Source organism: Schistocerca piceifrons, chromosome X (genome assembly GCF_021461385.2).
Source record: "Schistocerca piceifrons isolate TAMUIC-IGC-003096 chromosome X, iqSchPice1.1, whole genome shotgun sequence".
In the NCBI taxonomy this organism is placed as follows: domain Eukaryota; kingdom Metazoa; phylum Arthropoda; class Insecta; order Orthoptera; family Acrididae; genus Schistocerca; species Schistocerca piceifrons.
Window position 1 is genome coordinate 694047967 of NC_060149.1, and position 26094 is coordinate 694074060.

The 26094-nt window shown below is 45.0% G+C and overlaps 5 non-coding genes across 5 annotated transcripts; 4 read left to right on the forward strand and 1 right to left on the reverse strand.

The window, feature by feature from the left end:
• Window positions 1-12107: 12107 nt before the first annotated feature.
• Trnas-cga lies at window positions 12108-12182 on the reverse strand. Its single transcript has one exon. It is a non-coding gene; the product is annotated as a tRNA-Ser (tRNA).
• Window positions 12183-12487: 305 nt separating this feature from the next.
• Trnas-cga lies at window positions 12488-12562 on the forward strand. Its single transcript has one exon. It is a non-coding gene; the product is annotated as a tRNA-Ser (tRNA).
• Window positions 12563-13089: 527 nt separating this feature from the next.
• Trnas-cga lies at window positions 13090-13164 on the forward strand. The gene has a single exon. It is a non-coding gene; the product is annotated as a tRNA-Ser (tRNA).
• Window positions 13165-13389: 225 nt separating this feature from the next.
• Window positions 13390-13464, forward strand: Trnas-cga. Its single transcript has one exon. It is a non-coding gene; the product is annotated as a tRNA-Ser (tRNA).
• Window positions 13465-13690: 226 nt separating this feature from the next.
• Trnas-cga lies at window positions 13691-13765 on the forward strand. The gene has a single exon. It is a non-coding gene; the product is annotated as a tRNA-Ser (tRNA).
• The last annotated feature ends 12329 nt before the right edge of the window (window positions 13766-26094 follow it).

Consider the following 26094-nt stretch of genomic DNA (forward strand, 5'->3'; position numbering starts at 1 on the left):
TGTGATTTCTTGTTACTTTATTATCCAATTGTTAGCTTAGAAATTAGAGAACTGATATGCATGAAACTATAAATGCTTTTCGAAATATGTTCTGGAGACATGTCCCAGCCCCCTCACTCCTAGATACGGTGACTGGAATGTAGACTGTCTTAGGCCACTTTGATCTCTTGTGCAGATATTATAGTGCTTGGAGTCAATCTGTACCTCTTATAGTGTATGCCTGCGCTTTATATTTTACGAGGGTTTAAACGCATTTTTTGTCAAAGAAAAGATTGTCGCCGGAAAGTCATTCACCTGAGTTAAACTTTATACCCCACACAATGTTCAACAAATGGACAGACATGCATGAAAACATCTGATGCTCGTAAAGGGACGTCTGTTAGTGACAAATTTATTAGAATACGCTAGATCAGATTTTTTATTTGAAATGGAAAGGAACTTTTTCTTCCGTTTCTTTTACACATGCTGTGTCATTCGCACACCTGTATATATCGTACGTTAAAATAATGCATGAAATAAATGAAAACAAAGATTGTGAACACGAGACAATAAAGCCAGGTTTCACATTTAAAAAATTGAAGCCCCAGAAGCGGAAAGGAGGAAACGAAATGAAACTTTACGATTTGAGAGGGGTTTGTGGTATTTCAACGATCACAATATGGAGTCAGATTTATAAATATCTTGGCAGTATGAGTCCACTTAGCGGTATGACTTTGTACCTCCTCTGTTCTCGTTACATACATTTACTCTATTGGAAAGAATGTCATAAAGCCATGTTGTCTTCTCTTGTGACAAGATGGCCCACAAGTGTTGTAACTTGGCCTCGGCATCCTGGATATTGCCACTGGGGGCAGGGGTAGGAGTTTACATTGGAGCTGGCCTCTCAGACGTTCTACTGTCACGTATCTGAGGATTTTGTGGGTCACAGGAGTACCTCAAACTCATGCAGTCAGTTCGTAGAGACTCGTTCCATGTGTGTACGAGCACTGTCTTGTTGAAAAATAGCGCCTCGGTAGTGTCACATGCGAGGTAATCCACGAGGACACAGGCTGTGTGCGACATGCCGTTGCGCCGTCAGACTGCCCTAAATCACAAGCAGCATGAAGCTTAAGTCATACGTGGTTGATACCCACACCACGACGTCATGACTAACACCGTTGTGTCTCTCCAAAGTAATGGAAATACGGAAACTTTCCCTGGTCACCGCATACTCACCGACGAGGAACAACTGGGAAAGTGCAGACTGCTTACTCATTACTGAACACAATGCGACGCCATTCCTAAGCAGTCCATGTTTCTCTATCACGGCACCACACCAAACACAGCCCTTTAAGATGTGATGTTAACGGCAACCTACGCATGGGACGATAATAATACACACAGAAAAAAAGTTTTGCATCACCTCGGATCCGAGTCCTCAGAAAATTGGTATAGAGGTCAATACAAGCATCATTTTCATCCTTTTTATTGCTCATGAAAACCACACTTTAAATATTGTATCACCATACAGCGAGACCTTCAGAGGCGGTGGTCCAGAATGCTGTACACACCGGTACCTATAATATCCAGCAGCACGTCCTCTTGCATTGATGCATGCCTGTATTCGACGTGGCATACTAACCACAAGTTCGTCTAGGCACTGTTGGCCCAGATTGTCCCACTCCTCAACGGCGATTCGGCATAAATCACTCAGAGAGGTTAGTGGGTCACGTCGTCCGTAAACAGCCCTTCTCAATCTATCCCAGACATGTTCGATAGGTTCTAATGGCTCTGAGCACTATGGGACTTAACTGCTGAGGTCATCAGTCCCCTAGAAGAACTACATAAACCTAACTAACCTAAGGACATCATAGACATCCATGCCCGAGGCAGGATTCGAACCTTCGACCGTAGCGGTATCGCGGTTCCAGACTGTAGCGCCTAGAGCTGCTCGGCCACTTCGGCCGGCTGTTCGATAGGGTTCATCCCTGGAAAACATGCTGGACACTCTAGTCGAGCGATGTCGTTATCCTGAAGGAAGTATTAACAAGATGTTCGCCATGGGGACACGAATTGTCGTCCGTGAAGACGAATGCCTCACCAATATGTTGCCGATATGTTTGCACTATCGGTCGGAGGATGGCATTCACGCATCGTACAGCCGTAACGGCTCCTTCCATGACCACCAGCAATCTACGTCAGCCCCACATAATGCTACCCCACAACAGCAGGGAACCCCCACCGTGCTGCACTCGCTGGGCAGTGTGTCTAAGGCATTTTGCCTGACCGGGTTGTCTCCAAACACGTCTCCGACGATTGTCTGGTTGAAGGCATATGCGACACTCATCGGTGAAGAGAACGTGATGCCAATTCTGAGCGGTCCATTCGGCATGTTGTTGGGCCAATCTGTACCGCGCTGCATGGTGTCATGATTGCAAAGATATAACTCGCCTAGGACGTCGCGAGTGAGGTTGCGCACCATGCAGCCCATTGAGTACAATATGAGTCGCAACACGACGTCATGTGGCTGCATAAAAAACATTATTCGACATGGTGGCGTTGCTGTCAGGGTTCCTCCGAACCATAATCCGTAGGTAGCGATCATCCACTGCAGTAGCAGCCCTTGGGCTGACCGAGCGAGGCATCTCATCGACAGTTCCCGTCCCTCTGTATCTCCTCCATGTCCGAACAACATCGCTTTGGTTCACTCCAAGACACCTGGACAGCTCCCTTGTTGAGAGCCCTCCTGGCACACAGTAACAATTCGAACGCGATCGAACCGCGCTATTGAGCGTCTAGGCGTGGTTGAACTACAGACAACACGAGCCGTGTACCTCCTTCCTGGTGGAATGTTTGGAATAGGTCAGCTGTCGAACCATCTCCGTCTAACAGGCGCTGCTCATGCGTGGTTGTTTACATCTTTGGGCGGATTTAGTGACGTCTCTGAACAGCCAAAGGGACTGTGCCTGTGATAAAATACACACAGTCAACGTCTATCTTCAGGAGTTCGGTGAACCGGGGTGATGCAAAACTTTTTTTGGTGTTTGTATATTCCGCCTGCTGCTAGTCTCCGATGAATGATGTGAGGTGACACAAAATGTTGCGGGGAGTCTATTAGTTGTTCTCTGTTAGCAGACGCATGTGTGATAGAGTTACAACGTGCTAGGTGTATAATGTGGCGTTCCTTCCTTGCGGTTGTCAGACATGGCCGATAAGGGCCTTGATGACGATAACAATTGCCCTCACGTTCGCAGTGGGTTACTTTCACAGCCAAATGCCCAAAAAATTTGTATATTGCATGATTCGACCAGCCGGTCAAATGCATACCCACAATGAGGGTCCTTAGAAACTCTGTCAGGTACTGAAAACACTGTCTCACACGAGTACGGGGCACCTCTGTATCGTTCACACTGATCACTCAGCATCACACGCTGTTCGTGCTCTTTAGGTAATTAAAATGTCAGTAGCAATAAAAATATGGAACACTCAAATGCATTCTAGTGGTCGTTCTACCTGTCGCAGGGAACTAACACTCTAATTATTTACGATCCCAGAGCAGGAAGTCTAACGACAGGTCAGGCGATCGTGATGGATGCCTGTGAATAGGACTGCTTTCATCACTCACCAGTTTAGAAATAGGAGATTTAATGCATATGCTGCTGCTGAGTAATTATGGGCAGGGCGTCTATCATACCGCAGCCATATCATTTGGCGAATTTTCAAGGACACGTTTTCTAACAAAGGTAAAACATTTAACGAAAAAATCTATGTAGTTTTCCCCATTCAGCGTACCCGCAACGAAATAAAACTCGGTCACGCACTGTCCGATTATGCTACACCACAGATTCACACCTGACGAAGCCATTGTCGGTTTCCCATTCGCCTGCAGTGCATGATTTTCAAATATACATTCCTGATCGTGACCTCATCAGTAAATAATAGTTTCTTTACAAAACTACTATCATGCTGGTGAAGCCCATGAGAATATCTAAAACGATTTTGAGAATCACTGCCACTTGGCTCTTGAAGAGGAGAAATATGGAATGGACGATATTTATGTCTATGAAGTTTACCCAGAACGCTTTTTCTATAGATTGTACCAACCTCTGTGTGTATTCGGCCAGAAATGGCATGTGGGTTTACTGCAGCAACTCCAAGGACTACTATTTCGGCAGCCTCATTGGTAGTTCCCTTCCTTCGTATGCTTCTCTTTTAGCAAAACGTGAAGTCTACAGACGTTTTTCATAGTATTAACCAATGTGAGATGACTTTGTCAGCGTCTGCTGGTAAACGTTCGGCAAACAGTTCTGCTACTCTTCATGCATTTTGGCGAAATTCGCTATAAATTAAGAGCATATCTAACACTTCATCATTAGCGAATGGTATTTGTACTTCTGACAATGATTTACGCATTATTAACATTCCGACTAATTCGATATTTTACAAGTAACACAATAATTAATGATTTGCAGCATTTCCAACAACAAATATTACCTACGTAAACCGTTGTGTCATAACTCTTCGGTTAACCTCTCCGAATGGAAACACACAACTGAAGACTATCTCTTGCCTCGACGACACAGGTTTCCGCCGAGAGTAGCGGAAACATGACGTAACTATTGTCTCGGCGGCTCAAGATTCCTTTGTCAATAGCGTCAACTTCCGGATGGCATACTACTAAACGGCCGCAACGACAGCACAAAAATCTTGAAGTTCAATACATTTGCAACCTGTGAGTTCTTATTAGATCTACAAAAGAGGTATATCACTGAATTTTGGCTGAGCTTATCTCCGGCTTTAGCCAGCTTTCAGTGCCTATAACGATTTGAGCATCAGTGCTTTCGATTAGAACTAGGAACTCTGGTACTTTCCCAGCACAGTTACGACACTTTACAACTGTTATAGCGATGGTTCCTGTATCTACGCTCTTCCTGTGTTCGGCCTGCATCCTTTGTGACTGAAGCCCTCGTGTGTTTTCCCGAGACCCTCTAACCTAAAAAACCTCACAGTCCACGCCACACAATCCCTGCTACACGTGTGGCCACCTCCTGCGTGTAGTGGACACCTGATCTATTCAGCGGAACCCGAAACCCAACCACCCTTTAGCGCAAGTCGAGGAATCTGCAGCCTACACGGTCGCAGAACCGTTTGAACCTCTGATTCAGAGGCTCCACTCGGCTTTGTACCATAGGTCCGCAGTCGGTCCTGTCGACTATGAGGCAAATGGTCAGCTCTGCTTTCATCTTTCAAGCTAGACTGGCAACCTTTACCTCTTCTGTTAGCCGCTCGAAACCAGAGGGAATCTCTTCTGACCCAAAGTAACACACATCATTGGTACCGACGGGGAACCAGCACCTGCAGTTGGCTGCACCCTGTGCTCTTCATGGCATCCGGGAGGATCCGTTCCACGTCTGGAATTACTCCACCCGGAATGCACAAGGGGTACACACTGGTTTTCTTTCCCTTCTTTGCAGCAACGTCCCTAAGACGCTCCATAACGCGCCTTACGACGGAGCTCCCAACTATCAATAATCCCTCCCTGTGTGACTGTCTTGCAGGCTGAGAGGTTTCCTCTGAAACAGGACAGGCGACGGCATCTCGCTCAGCGACAGTGTCAGCCACAGAAAGCATCTGGAACCTGTTTGTGAGACAAACCGGGGAGGCCTCACGCAGGGCGACCTCCCACTCGACCACAGGTGAGGGGTCAACCTCAGAGCGAGTAGTAACTGAGCTGGCCACCAGTGAGGACGGATCGGAGGACTCGTCTGTGGTGGATGTCCGTTGGATCGCCACGGACGGCCCACAACAGTGGTACCCATCCACTTCGGCCTCAAGCTGTGTAACCGAAGCCATCACAGCCTGAAGCTGAGAGCGAAGTGTCACCAACTCGTCTCGCATCCGCACACAACAATCGCAGTCCCTGTTCCTACTAAATACTGAGGAAAACTAAGCTATGCAGATAAACGGACTATCGACACGTGCTGCACAATTCTACTGTAGATACTGACGAAAATGCACGAATTGTGTCTGATAAATTAGATTAACACGCAGAGATTCAAAAACCTAACAACTGAAGCACTCAGGTGAACTAAATAACTCGCCCCTGATTAGGAACTTGTAATATGTCACAAAATAGGTTTACTTTTCGACGCGAAAGGGAACGCAACAGCTGTGGCTATTAGATATTAAATTAACACGTAGACACACAAGAAACTAAACTATTGAAACACAGAGATGATATTACAAAAATCGCTCCTGATTAGGAACTCGTAGAAGTCGCAAACTCGGTTACTTCGCTGCTGCTGCGTGTGTCTCGGCTTGCTGCTGCTGCTGCCTTATGGGGTGGGAGAGCTGCTCCAACACATTGTTGTAACGCCTTATAGCCGTTGTCTCCAAAACATTGAATCACTCTAAGAAAAATTACAGCCAGGTTGAGAAGGAGGCACTTGCCATCATATTTGGCGTAAAGAAATACCATAACTACGTCTGTGGCCGTCAATTCACACTCTTCACAGGCCACAAGCCGCTCTTTCCGCCCCTGCACTCTACAGCAGCTCTTCCGACCAAGCCTGCTCGACACTTGCAATGTTGGGCACTCTTTTTATCAAGTTACTCGTATGGCATCCAGTTTTGTTCAACAACACTCCGTGCTAATGTGGATCTTCTCTGCTGCTTATCTGTAGGGTTGTATCCCGCCTTCGATGAGGACCCCGAAGTCTTTTCCACTTGGATTTCACAATGGAAGAAGCCATCAACAACCTGCCTCTAAATGCCAACATCGTGAAGCACGATAAAGCACAGAACTCAGTCCTTCCTTGGCAAGGTCTTCAGATGCATGCGATTTTAGCGACGAGCCGACAGACAGATACTACAGTTCTTCCTTGGCAAGGTCTTCCGATGCATGCTATTTTAGTGAGGAGCCAACAGACAGATACCACAGAACCCAGAACCTCCAGGCCTTATGTGTTCACTGCCACGACCTCTCTGCAGTACAGGAGGTCGTACTGCTCCAAGGGGAAGGCAGACAAACAGAAGCTGTAATTCCCCGCTCGCTCCTGAAACTCCTCGCCCAGGGGCACTTGAGGTGGTTATCACAAAATAACTGGCCAGACATCACATGTACTTGTGGAGAATGGACGCAGCCAATACAAACATTGTTTCTGCTTGCATTACTTGCCCCTCTAAGTAAGCAGCCCCTTCCCATAGATATTTCCCATGGGCATCCATCTCAAACGCTTGGTCAAGAATTCATTTGGATTTTTCTGGGCAGTTTCTGGGGACGTCTTGGCTGGTTGTGGTAGACGCAAGTTCTGGATACGTATTTTTCACATGGATGCCTTCCACCACTTCTACGGCCACCATCCAGACGTTATCCAGGATTGTTGATTTAGAGGGTTTCCTGGAAACTACAGTTATCGGTAATGGTCCGCAACTAACATCCACAGATTTACAGGAATTTTGTAAAGTAAACGGAATCACATTATACATATGTGGTGTCTGTAGTTTAGGACTTATCCAAAATAAAAAAATCACATGTATATAATTAACCTGAGAACGACCAATTATCTCTCCAGTGCGGATGCACACCAGGCTCGAAATCTTACAGGAATCGCAGAATGCTACGAGCAGTAACGATAATAAGCAAAGTTCACTACATTAGAACTACGTTGATAAGCTGTGAATTTGGGTCTGATGGGAGGCATGCTAGAGTAGTCTATGGAGTTAGAACCACCACTGTGTCTGGATGGCTTAGTGGTCAGAGCACCTGCCTAGTAAGTAGGAGACATGAGTTCAGATCCTAGTGCAGCACAAATTTTCAACTTTCTTCATTGATTTAGATCAATGCCCACTTGAAGCCATTGTCTATAATTCCGTTGTGGCAGCATCAGGGTAGTCCATACAGCCCCATTCCACCCAGCTTCAAGTGGACTGGCAGAACATTTTGTAAGACCTTTGAAAACTCAACTGTCGGAAATCTGCAGGCATCGCTCAGTCACCAGAGCACTCTCCTTCTTTCTATCCTCTTATTGTGGACACTCTGGCAAAGAGGTGTCAAACACTGAGGAACTACATGTACACCTATTACGTTCCCAGTTAGCCATCACCCATCAGACACTTCCATTCCATCAGCCTTCCCACCTACATCACAAGTATGACCTGCAAGACCTGGTCTGGAAAAAATCTATATACCAGTCATAGGTCACGATCGGTCTCAGCCTTCGTTGAGCGGCCTCTAGGAATTGACATGGTAGAAATCTCGTGGAGAACATCACAGCCAGCAGTAAATCTAACAATACTGTTTTGTTCCAGACTCCAGCGCCAGCAGTTGACAACGACCAGGCGCCTTCCTGCGAGGATTCCATCGAACAACAAGCAGCTCAACAGCAGCCTGCCGGCCACATAAATCAAACAGCCATGGCTCCAGTCTAACAGTGGCTGAGCCAAGAAGTCAGCGAGTGACCATCAGAGGACAACGCAGTCGGACGCACCAGAATCTCAATTGTCACGCACAGCCTTAAAGTTACATTAATAAATAAAAAAGATGAAGAAGATGTGAGGTGGCAGATTGAATGAATGTTAATTTCGCATCTTACATGAAATTTTATATGTCGTAACAATTAGTAGGATATGTCACCTGACATACTTCGGCGATAGTGTGCAGATTTGCCTCTCAAAATGTACAGTATGTAATGCAAAGGGATGACACTCGATTCGATGGTATTAACACACCGAACCCAAATACTGCATGTCACTGAGCAAAAGGTGAGAAAAGCTGCTGGAAGAAAAGTATTAGTTTGGGGGCAGACGCAAGTTACACCGTCATGACCCACATACAACGAAAGGCTTCTAACAGGGATTGGTGACCAGCAGCGAGAGGGACAACGAACGCGCCGTGTGATACATGGAGGGGAGGAGGTAGCGGCCCAGCGCTGCCTGTGACGGAGAAATTCTTCATAAAATTTGGGGATTTTCCAGATGGATACAAACAGGCCAGAGATGCAGCTGATAACGTGAAAGGCCTGTGGAGTTCTCGTGATGTACACGTGTAACTTTTAGGTGTCAGGAGAGGGCACAAAATGTCCGACTGGCTGAAATAAACTCGGAAGGAGTAAAAGGGGTGATATTTCGATGCAGTTTAAAGGTAGGCCCTTTGCAGTTGGTAGAAGTAGTTTCCACAAGAAGAAAAGAACGCTCCCATTAATCTGAAAGAACCGTGACCTGAAGAACAAAAGGACGCAGGCGGGGAACAGTTTGATACGAAAGCCACAATGTCGAAAACATAGAGGATTCTCCTCTGAACGAGCGTCAAGTGTAGAGCAGGGCATATCACGCTCTGTAAGACGCCAACAGAGGAATTTTTGTGTGAACACTGTCTTCACTTTGGCTGACATTCAACTATAAATCAGCTGAAGAGTCAATGAGCTCTGATAGCGGAGAAACGAAACAGCCACGTAGTTAATTATTTTTCCGTGAACTGAGAGAGCCGGCCGAAATGGCCGTGCGGTTAAAGGCGCTGCAGTCTGGAACCGCAAGACCGCTACGGCCGCAGGTTCGAATCCTGCCTCGGGCATGGATGTTTGTGATGTCCTTAGGTTAGTTAGGTTTAACTAGTTCTAAGTTCTAGGGGACTAATGACCTCAGCAGTTGAGTCCCATAGTGCTCAGAGCCATTTGAATCATTTTTTTGAACTGAGAGAATGTTGAAATATACACGCTGCTCCATCTATGCACGTGTATATCGCCATATTTTCCAAACCAGAGATGAAAGCATGTTTTCTCAACTAACGAGAAACATAGGACAGTTTCAACTAATAAAATCAGTAAAGATTTTGATTAGCTTTTTATAGGATTTTCAGATGGCGAGAGCAGCCATGCGGCTGACAGCAAGTCGCAGCAAATGGTAAATGCTGCTCGCAGATGTGTAAAATTGTTGGATCACCAGCTTGCGTCCACTGTGAACTCGAGCAACCTTGAGTAATCTTTTGCTCATCTTGTCACAAAAACTAACCATCTTCTGTAGACTTGATTGTCATCCTAAATAGTACTGAACTTAGAAACGGAATTGGATGATTTGTCCGAATATTGACCACCCCAGACGAGGCTACACTGTATGGAAGTATGAAAAAGCTTGTAGAGATCCTTCTATTTAAATTTGACATTGTTGTGTTCAGTGTTATTTCTGGTAATCAGGACGCAATACGTTATCTTGACAACTGTCCTGAAATTGTCATGTCACAATCTATGTAAACCTGTGTGCTTCTTTGACAACAAAAGAGAAATTAAACAAATTTTCCAGCTAAACACCGATGTGCTCTTTCATAGAATATGTGTCCACTCCTAACCCCAGAAATTTATTCTAATGATGCTAACACACTCACAGGGGTTTTTTGCTGATGTCTGACGAACGTGAAAAGGAGTGGAGTGTCAGGTAATGGCGACCGTGTCAGGATGGCAACTGGTCTGCCAGGATGGCAATTAGTCAGATTAGGAAGAGTAATTAAAATTTGGTATTAGGAAAAATTAAAAAAAAAACAAAAAGTGACAAGGTTACTCATTGTATGTGTCTGCATAATGGTCAGAGTACTGTAAATGTGTGATCCACAGAGTAGAAAATGTTATATTAACGAGTAAAGAAATTTTTTTTGTGTTTTGAGTAAAAGTAGTTGTGCATGACCTTTCTGGCGCGCACGAAGTCATTCACTGCGTTGCTCAGTTAGTTTGAGCAGCCACAAAATGTGAACTGCGTTGATAATGATATGTTAATGTCATAAGAGACATTGTATGACATTTTGGAGACACGTCAGATCGCATAACTTCGTGTTGACTAGAGCTCAGGTTCGCGCAAATCGTGAAAGACAGAGGTCTATTAAACGGTCTGAGATGGCGGACTGACGTAGATCATCGCACATAGGGTAAACTGAAGATCGTGATAGCATAGAAAATGACGTACAACAAAATGTATCGAATGCGAGTCACAAAACCGATGTGTATGTGCTGTGACAATGCAGAGGGAATAGTGGCAGTTTCTCTATGGGTATCTCAGGTTGAGACCGCACGAAACCGAATAGATGACGGGTCTAGTGGTTCAGAAGCAGAATCAGAGGACGTGCGACATCGGAACATTGAATCAAATGTCGTAATTCTGAATCAAACGGGACAGGTTTCTACGGAAAGAATGTGTGTAGGTGCTTCAGCACTATGCACAGAAGTCGGTGAGACGCCACATGAAAGACGCGAACTGCAAATTTACACCAAATGGTGACAGATGACGATGGCGAATCCATCATATTCCACTAAACTAAAACAATTCCAGTTTTCATATGTATATGGGGCCAGAAAGTGTTAAAACCATAATAAGAGATAAGACTTACAGAAAATATCTATACTACGTCATATGCATAACTCTTACATTCAAATCAGACATCTTGCGACATAGATATATTAATAGGTAAGAACAGTGAAGGCACAAAAAATTAAATGAACTGGGAATTTTCCAGTGAGGTGAAGAAACATAATGGGCTACATCTGCAGTAGGATAGGGGCTGTAGTTCACTCATCTCACTTCCACAAAAGAGTTCATTTGGTCTGCTGCATAACGCGTCACTTACATGAGGGAATATCTGCATGTATCATAAAATAGAAAAGTAATACATAGCTAAGGTAGTTACATTGCTTACCCGTACGGTAAAACTTCTCACTGTAGGGTAGTCATTATTTGTACCGTAGTAGTATACACATGGATATATACGATGTTCCACCCACTTCGCCTAAGTAAACTAATATGTCACCTACCGACTGGCGCTGATAATCCTGAACACGTGACACGTTATCAATGAAGGACACCACTACATCATAACACATCAAGTACGTCGTACACCTGCTATCAGCAATACACCACAAGCGCATCACCCCTTTTATGCATTATGTGTCCTTATACGAGGTGGTGGCTAAATGTAACACCAGAACAAAAAATATAATGACAAGTAACGTAGTTGAGTATTTGATCTTGTAGCATACAAAGAGCTAAATCCTCGTTTAAATCTTAATAAGTTCCGCAGTGCTGTTTATAACGTTGTAATCCATTTCAACCATGTAACTATATGAAACTTCCTGGCAGATTAAAACTGTGTGCCCGACCGAGACTCGAACTCGGGACCTTTGCCTTTCGAGGGCAATTGCTCTACCAACTGAGCTACCGAAGCACGACTCAGGCCCGGTACCCACAGCTTTACTTCTGCCAGTACCTCGTCTCCTACCTTCCAAACTTCACAGAAGCTCTCCTGCGAACCTTGCAGAACTAGCACTCCTGAAAGAAAGGATATTGCGGAGACATGGCTTAGCCTCATTCTGGAAACATCCCCCAGGCTGTGGCTAAGCCATGTCTCCGCAATATCCTTTCTTTCAGGAGTGCTAGTTCTGCAAGGTTCGCAGGAGAGCTTCTGTAAAGTTTGGAAGGTAGGAGACGAGGTACTGGCAGAAGTAAAGCTGTGGGTACCGGGCGTGAGTCGTGCTTCGGTAGCTCAGTTGGTAGAGCAATTGCCCGCGAAAGGCAAAGGTCCCGAGTTCGAGTCTCGGTCGGGCACACAGTTTTAATCTGCCAGGAAGTTTCATATCAGCGCACACTCCGCTGCAGAGTGGAAATCTCATTCTGGAAACATCCCCCAGGCTGTGGCTAAGCCATGTCTCCGCAATATCCTTTCTTTCAGGAGTGCTAGTTCTGCAAGGTTCGCAGGAGAGCTTCTGTAAAGTTTGGAAGGTAGGAGACGAGGTACTGGCAGAAGTAAAGCTGTGGGTACCGGGCGTAAGTCGAGCTTCGGTAGCTCAGTTGGTAGAGCAATTGCCCGCAAAAGGCAAAGGTCCCGAGTTCGAGTCTCGGTCGGGCACACAGTTTTAATCTGCCAGGAAGTTTCATATCAGCGCACACTCCGCTGCAGAGTGAAAATCTCATTCTGGAAACATCCCCCAGGCTGTGGCTAAGCCATGTCTCCGCAATATCCTTTCTTTCAGGAGTGCTAGTTCTGCAAGGTTCGCAGGAGAGCTTCTGTAAAGTTTGGAAGGTAGGAGACGAGGTACTGGCAGAAGTAAAGCTGTGGGTACCGGGCGTGAGTCGTGCTTCGGTAGCTCAGTTGGTAGAGCAATTGCCCGCGAAAGGCAAAGGTCCCGAGTTCGAGTCTCGGTCGGGCACACAGTTTTAATCTGCCAGGAAGTTTCATATCAGCGCACACTCCGCTGCAGAGTGAAAATCTCATTCTGGAAACATCCCCAGGCTGTGGCTAAGCCATGTCTCCGCAATATCCTTTCTTTCAGGACTGCTAGTTCTGCAAGGTTCGCAGGAGAGCTTCTGTAAAGTTTGGAAGGTAGGAGACGAGGTACTGGCAGAAGTAAAGCTGTGGGTACCGGGCGTGAGTCGTGCTTCGGTAGCTCAGTTGGTAGAGCAATTGCCCGCGAAAGGCAAAGGCCCCGAGTTCGAGTCTCGGTCGGGCACACAGTTTTAATCTGCCAGGAAGTTTCATATCAGCGCACACTCCGCTGCAGAGTGAAAATCTCATTCTGGAAACATCCCCCAGGCTGTGGCTAAGCCATGTCTCCGCAATATCCTTTCTTTCAGGAGTGCTAGTCCTGCAAGGTTCGCAGGAGAGCTTCTGTAAAGTTTGGAAGGTAGGAGACGAGGTACTGGCAGAAGTAAAGCTGTGGGTACCGGGCGTGAGTCGTGCTTCGGTAGCTCAGTTGGTAGAGCAATTGCCCGCGAAAGGCAAAGGTCCCGAGTTCGAGTCTCGGTCGGGCACACAGTTTTAATCTGCCAGGAAGTTTCATATCAGCGCACACTCCGCTGCAGAGTGGAAATTCTCATTCTTCATGTAACTATATATGTTCCTAGTAAAGGATATTAACAATTCCGTTCACGTGGCAATCTGTGAATTAATGACGCCCTTTTAATACAAGCACGTCGAGTATGTCGAATAGGTGCTACCCGACAACAACGACTGCAGACTCACACGAACGTCTGCGCAGGCGTTTAGACGTTTTATTACAGACGGTGAAACATTCCTATCACTTATGATGGTTAAGCTTATTGGAAGGGACTAGACTCTGTTCACCTCTATGGTACCAGATGATCGTGTGGGTATCTGGTAATCATCATTATAGATGTCACAGAAGGTACCAAAAATCGAGCCGGCCGGTGTGGCCGAGTGGTTCTAGGCGCTTCAGTCTGGAACTGTGCGACCGCTACGGTCGCAGGTTCGAATCCAGCCTCGGGCATGGATGTGTGTGATGTCCTCAGGTTAGTTTGGTTTAAGTAGTTGTAAGTTCTAGGGGACTGATGAGCTCAGATGTTAAGTCCCATAGTGCTAAGAGCCAATTCAAACATTTGGACAAAAAATCGATGTCTTCTATGCTGAGCACTCTCTCCCCTATTTCGTGATGATACAAAACGAGCTGCCCTTCTCTGAACATTTTCGATGTCCTCTGTCAATCTTATATAATGCGGCAATACTCCAGAAGAGGAGGGACAAGCATAAAGGAGGCAGTTTTTTTTTTTTTTTTTTGTAGAACTGTTGCATTTTCTAAGTGTTCTGCCAATAAGTCGCAGTCTTTGGTTCTCTTTCCCTACAATCTTAGCTACGTTATCATTCCAAGTTCAGTTATTCGTAATTGTAATCCCTAAGTATTTGGTTGAATTCAGTGCCTTCAGATTTGTGTGATTTATCGTGTGACCAGAATTTAGCTGATACCTTTTAGTGCTTATGTGGATGACTTCACACTTTTCACTATTTAGAGTCAATTCCCACTTTCCGCACCATACAGACAACCTATCCAAATAATTTTACAACGGATTTTGATCATCTGACAACTTTACAAGACAGTAAACGACAGCAAAATCTCCAAACAATCTAAGAGGGCTGCTCAGATTGTCTCGTAAGTCGTTTATATGGATAACGAACAGAACTTCGCTGGGGAACGCCAGATAGTACTTCTGTTTTACTCGATGGCTTTCCGTCAGTTACTTTGAACTGTGGCCTTCCTGAGAGATAATTATGAATTCAGCCGTACAACTAAGATGATACTCCGTAAGTACGCAATTTGACTGAAAACCTGGAATCAATGTGACATTCTCTGTCGATAGCACCCATTACTTTGTTACTTTGTGAGAATAAAAAGGTAGTACTGTTTCACAAGAACGATATTTTCTGAATCCATGTTGGCTATCTGTCAATAAATCATTTTCTTGAAGGTAATACATAAAGTTCGAACACAGTATGTGTTAAATCATACTGCAAACCGATGTCACCGAGCGAGTTGGCACAGTGGTTAGCTCACTGCACTCGCATTGAGGAGGACGACGGTTCGAACCCATGTCCGGCCATCCTGATTTAGACTTCCTGTGATATCTCTGAGACAATTCAGGCAAATGCCGGGATGGTTCCTTTGAAAGGGCATGGCCAATTTCTTTCCCCATCCTTCCCTAATCCGATGGCACCTATGACTTCGCTGTTTGGTCCCCTCCCCCAAATTTACCAACCAACCAAATCGATGTCAGTGGTACTGGTCTGTACTTCAGAGAATTACTGTTATTTCCCATCACTCCATTATTTAGGTACGGCTCTAATTTTCTTATATTTTAGGTAATAAAATTAGGACACAGCAGGTATATATTTTTGCATTAAGTGTAGTATCTCCTGTATTCTACTGGCTTAGGGATTTACATTTACTATATGTGAATTACACAGGTCGAAGTATACGGGTGCCTATGTCTTACAGCTTCGTTTTCCGATGGTGATGGTCCAAGACCGATTTTTCCGCTATTACTCTTCCCTTGTAGCGTATTTCCAATCGTCATATAATCTTTCACCAGTCTGGACACTATTCTTTTTGACACACATTTTACGCCAGCAGTCTTCGAAACATATGTTATAACGGACTCCAAATCCTGTATTTTTCAGTTCACTTCACCTACTTCCAATCAGTCTCATACCTAATGCGCTAGAGAGCGGACCTTTAATCCTTCGGTAGAAAATACGTCATGATTACGCTTCCTGTAGCTTGTAAGCTTGTACGCAGAATAACGGGCTTATTGCATTTCGACGTCCAGAAGGTCTACCCATACGAACCTACAATCACAACGCAAAGATGATATGGTCCATAGCCGAGATCTTTTCCTATCCTTTAGAAAATCACTTGTACAGGAACACATCTGATGGTGTCATCTGGTTGCAGAAATGTTGACGTTGAAAATCTTCGTGGAGCATAAAGAGAGCTGTACTACGAGATTCATGTGTGTATTTCTCATTCGTAACGTTCAAATGGTTCAAATGGCTCTGAGAACTATGGGACTTAACATCTGAGGTCATAAGTCCCCTAGAACTTAGAACTACTTAAACCTAACCAACCAAAGGACATTACACACATCCATGGCCGAGGCAGGATTCGAACCTGCGACCGTAGCGGTCGCGTTCCAAACTGAAGTGCCTAGAACCGCTCGGCCACACCGGCCGGCCATTCGTAACGGATTCCATTTTTAAATAATGTGTAGGTACGCAGAAAGCCTTCAGATTATTATTAATCGTCTCAGTGTTGGCCTTCAGATTCCACGTGGGCGGTTTCTTCCTCTAGCGCTTGAGGGATTCCTCTCACTTTCTAATGAGGTGCTCATTTCATTCACGAGTAAGGCCACAAGCAAAGCTAGAATTCACGTGCGGAAATACCAAAACACACACACACACACACACACACACACACACACACACACATATACATACACGCAGAGAGAGAGAGAGAGAGAGAGAGAGAGGGAGGGAGAACAGTTTCTACCGAATGACCGTCGTGACGATCAGTTAAAGAATCCGTTGTGAAAGAGCGGTTAGAAGCTCCTCCCATTATCATTATCCTCGCTGTCCACTGAGTTAGGAGCTGAAAGACGCGGAGCTCTTCTTTCTGTTCAATTAGCAGCTTTGATTGTGTGAGAAGACAATACTCTGCCAGCTTCCTCCCACGACGGATCGCTTATAAGGGTCGCACTTCTTCGAACTGTATTCAAATGGGACACGTAATCATGTCCCTTCACCGCCCACAACTTTTTCGCTCTGCTATAAATACGACCTGTCATCGCTTCGAATTAATATCGTCGAACTATCGCCTTCCCTGGCCCTTGTGCGATATGCGTAAGGTGCTACCCCAGGAAGAGGCGGCCACAGAGATGAGCTGGGCCGCATGACTCAGGTCTACTTGCCTACTATGTAGGACGGATCGGCAAGCGAGTCAGCTGTCTGCATCCTGCTCAACGTATGACTCGCTCAGTGGGGAGTATACTGGACACGAGAATATTAGGCATTGCTGTCAATCACCCGCATAATAGAGATGAGCGAACTCGTTCATCTTTGGAAAGTAGCTCACTAATAAACAGACATTTTCAGTCTGTATCCGTTCCTTTTCTATCTAATTTTCAATTTTAGTTATTTTATAAAATCCGAGAACGGCAGAAATGGAAGTTTGGGCACTTTGTTTTCAAAAACACGGACTAGCGTAGCGAAAAGTGACTTACGGCGAATCAGGACTTCTAGTTTCCATTTAGTATATAAATATAACAGAGTTATAAATTACTGGTCGTGGAGACTGGATGGCGCACGCTAATAACTAAAAGACAAGATTTCGAGAACGATTTGAAATTTAGCTAGAACAGTCTAATGCAACAGACGGGTCGAAGTACAATTCAGTATTGAACGCAGAACGGTGGAACAGGAACGAAGAACAAATAACCACCGCTAAAGAATGAGACAGAGCTGGGAACTAGTATCTGTAGAACTGGGATCAGTGACGAGTGACCACCCGAAAAACGACAAGACTAACCGACCGGGACCGAAGCAGGAGCGAGATCGACCTGTAGGTAATGATGAACGACAGTTCTTCAGAAGTCGTTAGTTGGTCTTTTCGTAGGATTTAGTGAACCAGTCCTTTGGATCCCACACCCAACGTATGGGCCACACGGATTTATCGGCGTACATTAGGTAATGACTTTACTTTTCATGGGATGATAATGTTTCGAGTGTCGTACGTTATCCAGCGTCAATGAGAGAAGCAGCATGGTTATTGATTGGGTGGTTGGTTGATTTGAGGGAGTGGGCCAAACAGCGAAGTCCTCGATCCCATTGGATTAGGGAAGGATGGGGAAGGAAGTCAGCTGTGCCCATTCAAAGGAACCATCCCGGCATTGGCCTGAAGCGATTTAGGGAAATCACAGAAAACCTAAACCAGGACGGCCGGACCCGCGTTTGAACTGTCGTCCACCCCAAGTGAGTCCTGTGTGCTAACCACTGCCCCACCTCGCTCGATGATTCTTATTAAGATGTTGGACTCGCATTCGGAAGGCAGTGGGTTTCCACTTCAATACATCCTGATTTATTTCCACAAACAGATGAAGTAAAATACGGAATCGCTGCTTTGGTAAGGGCCCGACCGATTTCTTCACCATCTTTAACCAATTCGAACGATGCAGTGTGTAGCAAAGCCGGGGAGGACTTAGCGGGCTTCCAGTCACACAACGTTTTCAACCCTGCCAGCCAACATTTCGTATGGATCGAGAGAGGGCAACCGCGGTTGGCTGGAGGGAAGCGTCTTCAGGACTTCCCATCGCGTTGCTGTAAGTTATTTTAGAAAAATGAGTTCTGGGATGATCTAGTTAACCGTGGAATCGATTGACACAGTGGAAACGCTGGTGGCACGCATTTCAGTGATAAAGGAATCTCGCAATGAGTGGTTGATGACCGAGATCATTTAAGGATGGATCCAGTACAGAAGTAGTATTCAACAATAAGAAGTACATTGATGAACCAGAACATTATGATCACCTACCTAATAGCCGATATGGCCACCTTTGGCACGGATAACAGCGGCGGTACGTCGTCCGTAAATTCCTGGGAGGGAGGCAATGAACTCTGACGTTATCTTCAATTACATTCAAGATGTGTTCGATCGGGTTCAGATAAGATGAGTTGGGGGGCCAGCATATTAATTGGAACGCCAAAACTGTCTGGAAACATGATCGTCATGCTGGGGTGGTCGTGTTTTGCAACCAGTGTACGATATTCCTTGGCCGTCATGGTACCTTGCTCGAGATCCACTGGACTCATGGATACTCACGTTAATGTTTCCCAGAGCATAATGGAGCCGCCACTAGCATGTCTCCGTTCCGCAATACTTATGTCGAGGAGCTGTTCCACTTGAAGATGACGGATTCGCCCCTTCCCATCGGCATAATGAAGAAGGTACCGAGATTCATCAGACCACGCCACACTCTGCCACTGCGCCAACGTCCAGTGCCAATGGTCACGTTCCCATTTCAGTTGTAGTTGCCGATGTCGTGGAGTTAACTTTGGCGCATGCATGGGTCATCGACTGCGGAGGCCCATCGTTGGGACTCTTCGGTGCACTGTGTGTTCAGACATACTTGTAAACTAGTACTCTGCGCAGCATTAAAGTCTGCTGTTAGTTCCGCTACGGTTCGCCAGCCTGCCCAGCCTACGACGTCCAACATCTGTAATGAGGGGTGGCCGCCCAACCCTACGGCGTCTGGACGTGGTTTCATCCCGGTTTCACCTTGGTTTCGCCACGTGATGAAGATGCTCATCACACCACTCCTCGAACACCCGACAAGTCGTGCAGTTTCCGATATGCTCGTGGCGAGTCTCCGGGCCATCCACCTTCGGTCAGACTCGGATAGATCGCGCGTCTTCCTCATTCTGCACACGGACAGCATGCTCACTGACACTAGATGCATCGTGCGTGTGTCTGACTAGCAGTCATTCCTCACCAGGTGACATTGCTATCGCCTGGACGAGTTTATACTGATAGTGGTTCGGTAGTTTATATATTCCGTGTATATATATTCCGTATATATACATATGTATATATATATTTGTTATTATACACGAATGAAATGTGTGTTGTATCGTGTGTTTTAGCAATCCCAGTAACAGACTGTATACAGGGTGTTACAAAAAGGTACGGCCAAACATTCAGGAAACATTCCTTACACACAAATAAAGAAAAGATGTTATGTGGGCATGTGTCCGGAAACGCTTAATTTCCATGTTAGAGCTCATTTTAGTTTCGTCAGTATGTACTGTACTTCCTCCATTCACCGCCAGTTGGCCCAATTGACGGAAGGTAATGTTGACTTCGGTGCTTGTGTTGAAATGCGAGTCATTGCTCTACAGTACTAGCATCAAGCACATCAGTACGTAGCATCAACAGGTTAGTGTTCATCACGAACGTGGTTTTACAGTCAGTGCAATGTTCACAAATGCGGAGTTGGCAGACGCCCATTTGATGTATGCATTAGCACGGGGCAATAGCCGTGGCGCGGTACGCTTTTATCGAGACAGATTTCCAGAACGAAGGTGTCCCGACAGGAAGACGTTCGAAGCAATTGATCGGCGTCTTAGAGAGCACGGAACATTCCAGCCTATGACTCGCGACTGGGGAAGACCTAGAACGACGAGGACACCTGCAATGGACGAGGCAATTCTTCGTGCAGTTGACGATAACCAATGTCAGCGTCAGAGAAGTTGCTGCTGTACAAGGTAACGTTGACCACGTCACTGTATGGAGAGTGCTACGGGAGAACCAGTTGTTTCCGTACCATGTACAGCGTGTGCAGTCACTATCAGCAGCTGATTGGCCTCCACGGGTACACTTCTGCGAATGGTTCATCCAACAATGTGTCAATCCTCATTTCAGTGCAAACGTTCTCTTTACGGATGAGGCTTCATTCCAACATGATCAAATCGTAAATTTTCACAATCAACATGTGTGGGCTGACGAGAATCCGCACGCAATTGTGCAATCACGTCATCAAAACAGATTTTCTCTGAACGTTTGGGCAGGCATTGTTGGTGATGTCTTGATTGGGCCCCATGTTCTTCCACCTACGCTCAATGTAGCATGTTATCATGATTTCATACGGGATACCTCTGCTGCTTGAACATGTGCCTTTACAAGTACGACACAACATGTGGTTCATGCACGATGGAGCTACTGCACATTTCAGTCGAAGTGTTCGTATGCTTCTTAAAAACAGATTCGGTGACCGATGGATCGGTAGAGGCGGACCAATTCCATGGCCTCCACGGTCTCCTGACCTCAACCCTCTTGACTTTCATTTATAGGGGCATTTGAAAGCTCTTGTCTACGCAACCCAGGTACCAAATGTAGAGACTCTTCGTGCTCCTATTGTGGACGGCTGTGATACAATGCGCCATTCTCCAGGGCTGCATCAGCGCATCAGGGATTCCATGCGACACAGGGTGAATGCACGTATCCTCGCTAACGGAGGACATTTTAAACATTTCCTGTAACAAAGCGTTTGAAGTCACGATGGTACGTTCTGTTGCTGTGTGTTTCCATTCCATGATTAATGTGATTTGAAGAGAAGTAATAAAATGAGCTCTAACATGGAAAGTAAGCGTTTCCGGACACATGTCCACATAACATATTTTCTTTCTTTGTGTGTGAGGAATATTTCCTGAAAGTTTGGCCGTACCTTTTTGTAACACCCTGTATATAAATAAATAAAATGACGTCCTCAATGCTCTGTAGCTAATGACCTTGTGATCGATAGGATGGTAAATCCTACACCTTACCTCTAATTCCTTATCTTATGGCCGTTTATAATAATGAACTGTCGTGTCTTGTAAAAACGTCGGGATATTATATAAATGCTGGTAGCTTATTCTGAGGCTCGAGCATCATGTTAACTAAAACGAAATCACAACAGTGTTTCTTAGCAACACTGAAACACTGTTTTTGAGAAGTATACGATCCCATAGACTTCCAGTTGAATCTACGTGACACTGCTCACAATCAGTACATTTGATAAACATACAGGGCGGTTCAAAAGACTGCGCACAAATAGAAGGAACTGATAGAGGACTCGAAATACAACTACTTTAGAATAGGAGCCTACAGACTTGGAAATAATCCCGAGTCACTGAAAGCTTTGGAATGTCGGGAACACGAGGACGATCAATACACACGCGACGTAAGTTTAGCACTTGCCATAGGGTTACCACTTAACATGCATCTGCTCACTTCTTTGTGGATGTACGTGACCTTTCTATTATTATTATTATTATTCGAACACGTGAGGCAACACTGACCCTACGACTTACCTTAGAAGATAGATTAAGGAAAGGCAAACCTACGTTTCTAGCATTTGTAGATTTAGAGGAAGCTTTTGACAATACTGACTGGAGTACTCTCTTTCAAATTTTGAAGGTGGTAGGGGTCAAATACAGGAAACGAAAGGCTATTTACAATTTGTACAAAAAAATGGTTCAAATGGCTCTGAGCACTATGGGACTTAACATCTGAGGTCATCAGTCCCCTAGAACTTAGAACTACTTAAACCTAACTAACCTAAGGACATCACACACATCCATGCCCGAGGCAGGATTCGAACCTGCGTGGTTCCGAACTGAAGCGCCTAGAAACTCTCGGCCACTCCGGACGGCTACAATTTGTACAGAAACCAGACGGCACTTATAAGAGTCGAGGGGCATGAAAGGGAAGCAGTGGCTGGGAAGGGAGCGAGACAGGCTTGTAGCCTATCCCCAATGTTATTAACTCTGTATATTGAGCAAGCAGTAAAAGAAACAAAAGAAAAATTTAAAGTAGGAATTAAAATCTATAGAAAAAAAATAAAAACTTTGAGGTTTGCACATGACATTGTAATTCTGTCAGTGGCAGCAAAGGACCTGGAAGAGCAGTTGAACGGAATGGACAGTTTCCTGAAAGGGAGTATATAAGATGAACATCAACAAAAGCAAAACGATGATAATGGAATGTAGTCGAATTAAATTAGGTGATGCTGTGGGAATTAGATTAGGAAATGAGACGCTTAAAGTAGTAGATGAGTTCAGCTATTTGGGAAGGAAAATAACTGATGATGGTCAAAGTTGAGAAGATATCAAATGTAGACTAGAAATGGCAAGGAAAGCGTTTCTGAAGAAGAGAAATTTGTTCACATCGAGCATTGTCACGAAGTCTTTTCTGAAAGTATTTGTATGGATTATAGCCACGTATTGAAGTGAAATATGGACGATAAATAGTTTAGACACGAAGAGAATAGAGGCTTTCGAAATGTGGTGCTACAGAAGAATGCTGAAGATTAGATGGATAGATCACATAACCAATGAGGAGGCACTGAATAGAACTGGAGAGAAGACGAATTTATGGCACAACTTGACTAGAAGGAGGGATCGGTTGGTAGGACAAGTTCTGAGGCATCAAGGGATCACCAATTACATATTGGAGGGCAGCGTGGAAAGTAAAAATCGTAGAGGGAGACCAAGAGACGAATACACTAAGCAGATTCAGAATGATGTAGGTTGCAGTAGGTACTTCGAGACGAAGAAACTTGCACAGGATACAGTAGCATGGAGAGCTGTATCAAACCAGTCACTGGACTGCAGACCACAACAACAACAACGCCAACAACAACATTATTATTATTATTATTATTATTATTATTAACGTGACACGAGTTCCCAACGAAAAAAAGTTTTCCAGCAGGATACATGCAGCGTCTGATGAGATTCGTTCGATGCCTAGTGTGCCTGATAGAGTGCGCTAGAATTTATTACTGAGCTGCTATGCCTTAATTGAACGTGATGGTCACCATTTTGAACGCCTTCCGATATAACATTGTTGAGTAAGCAGTAAATTTTCTTCGCCGAACTTAATGCGAGCATACATTGATTGTCCTAGTTATTTCTAACATTCCAAAGCTTTTACTGGCACAGAATTGCTTCCAAAACCAGAAGTTCCTGTTCTCAAGTTATTTATTTCGACTCCTCTGCAGCTTCTTCAGTTTTAGTGCAACCTTTTGAATCATTCCCTATGTCCAAAAGCACATACATCCTCGCACAGACATCAACATCACCAATCTACTTTTGTTAAGGATGTAATTCAGATACTGTTAGTATACGGTGTTTCTGTCTGTCTTGAAATGAAGAACATTGATACGGATTGTGATTTCTCCTATAAGCAACACAGTATATACACCAATTTACGCTGCTGGCCGACAAAATAGCAACACAATGAATGCAGCATGTAACAAAAGGCAAATTTGCTTGAAGTATACTACACTCTTGGATATATAAAAGCACAACTGCACAAAGCTCTGCATCTATTTTCTCATTCAGATATCGAGTTTGAAAGTTAAGCGTTGCTGGGAAGATAGCGTTATGCCTCGTGTAAGAAAGAGAAATGTCTACCAACACGTGTTGGAATTCGATAGCGGCAGAGTCGTGACCTATCGAAAATATGCTTTATAGCTCCGCGATATTGCTGCTCGCGGTGACTGTGATCTCACGACTGTCATGCAAACATGGAACCGATGTCTTCAGGACGGCCATACCAAATACCATGTAGAATCTCTGATGCCCAATGCGTCTAGTGCCCGAAAGGACAGAGATAGTTTATAATAAACTTCCACTCCGTGGCGGAGCATGTGCTGATTTGAAATTCCCTGCCAAATTACAACTGTGTACCAAGTAGGACTCGAATGTAGGACATTTGCCTTTCCCGGGCAAGTGTTCTACCGATTGAGCTGTGGAAATACGACTCAAGACTCGCCTTCATGGTTGGATAGCTCTTCGGCAGAACACTTGCAAGCGAAACGCAAAGGTCCCAGGTTCGGCACGCAGCTGTAATTTACCTAGAACTTCATACCAGCATGTACTCTTCTCCAGAGTAAAACTACCTTCTGCAAACAAACCCGTAGCCTGTAAGTAATTTCTTCGGTATATCCTTTCTCCCAGGAGTACTAGTCCCGCAAGGTATTCAGGAGAACATCTGTGAAGCTTGAAATTTAGTGGAGAAGTGCAGGTGCGAGTAGAGTTGTGAGGGCAGCTCGTGAGTCGTGCTTGGATAATTCGGACGGTACAGTACTTGCTGGCGAAAGACAAAGGTCCCAGTTTCAGTCCCGGTGCCGCATACAGTTGTAATGTATCACCATGTCTCAAGACAGACCTATTGTTCGCTCTGGCATCCAGTAGCGTACAGCAGAGCACGTACCTTGAATGAAGGAACTGCCTTCACAATGAGATTTTCAGTCTGCAGCGGAGTGTGCGCTGATATGAAACTTCCTGGCAGATTAAAACTGTGTGCCGGACCGAGACTCGAACTCGGGACTTTTGCCTTTCGCGGGCAAGTGCTCTACCATCTGAGCTACCTACCCAAGCACGACTGACGACCTATTTTCGACGTTTCCGAGGCTTTGTCTCTCAACAAGGCAGCGCAAGACCGTATGTTGCCCATGCTGTCCTTACCAACCTCAATATAGAAGATACTCGAGTGTTATCTTGGCCTACAGGTTCTTCATATCACTCACCCATTGAAAACACCTAGTAATGGGCGAATGAAAGACTGGAATGCCACCACTTGCTTGCCAGTGCGACTGATAAGCTCTAGAGTATAAACGATGCAACATGGAAAGATGTACTGACGTCTGACATCCGATTTCAGTTCCGTTCGATGCTTAGCTGAGTTAGAGCCGTTGTTACTAACCAAGATGTCGACCCTGTATACTGAATTTCTAACTCTATAGACCCCCAAATCCGTACATATTATAAAAGTGGATATACCGCGTGTCATTTGTAAGACACATGACACGAATTTGCAATTTAGTTTTTGCAATGTGTAGCTGGAGTCACTCCAAAGAACTGCTGCTTCTCGCGTCTTTCAAGATGCTCCCAATGTCGACGGAAAGCGTCGGTCTGTTTGCCGTTACAAACAAAGTTAGTTTTGGAGCTGAATTGTGCGTGCTCATTCGATAGAGCGGTCCCAGGTTAGTCTAGTGCGGTATTCATTTTATCAGTACGTATTGACAGGAGAGTGAAACATGAAAAATAACCAGAACTACAACAGCATCAACATCGCCAAGCAGCAGTGCTGCTCAGTCGATGCTGGAGTACTGGTTATTCTTGGTGTTTTACTGTCCCAGTTAATAAACTTCGATAAAACAAATACCGCACGGGACTTGTGTGGGACCACTCTATCGGATAGGCACCTAAAGCTCCGCCTTGAAGTAATTTTTTTCGTAACGCGGAACAAACCA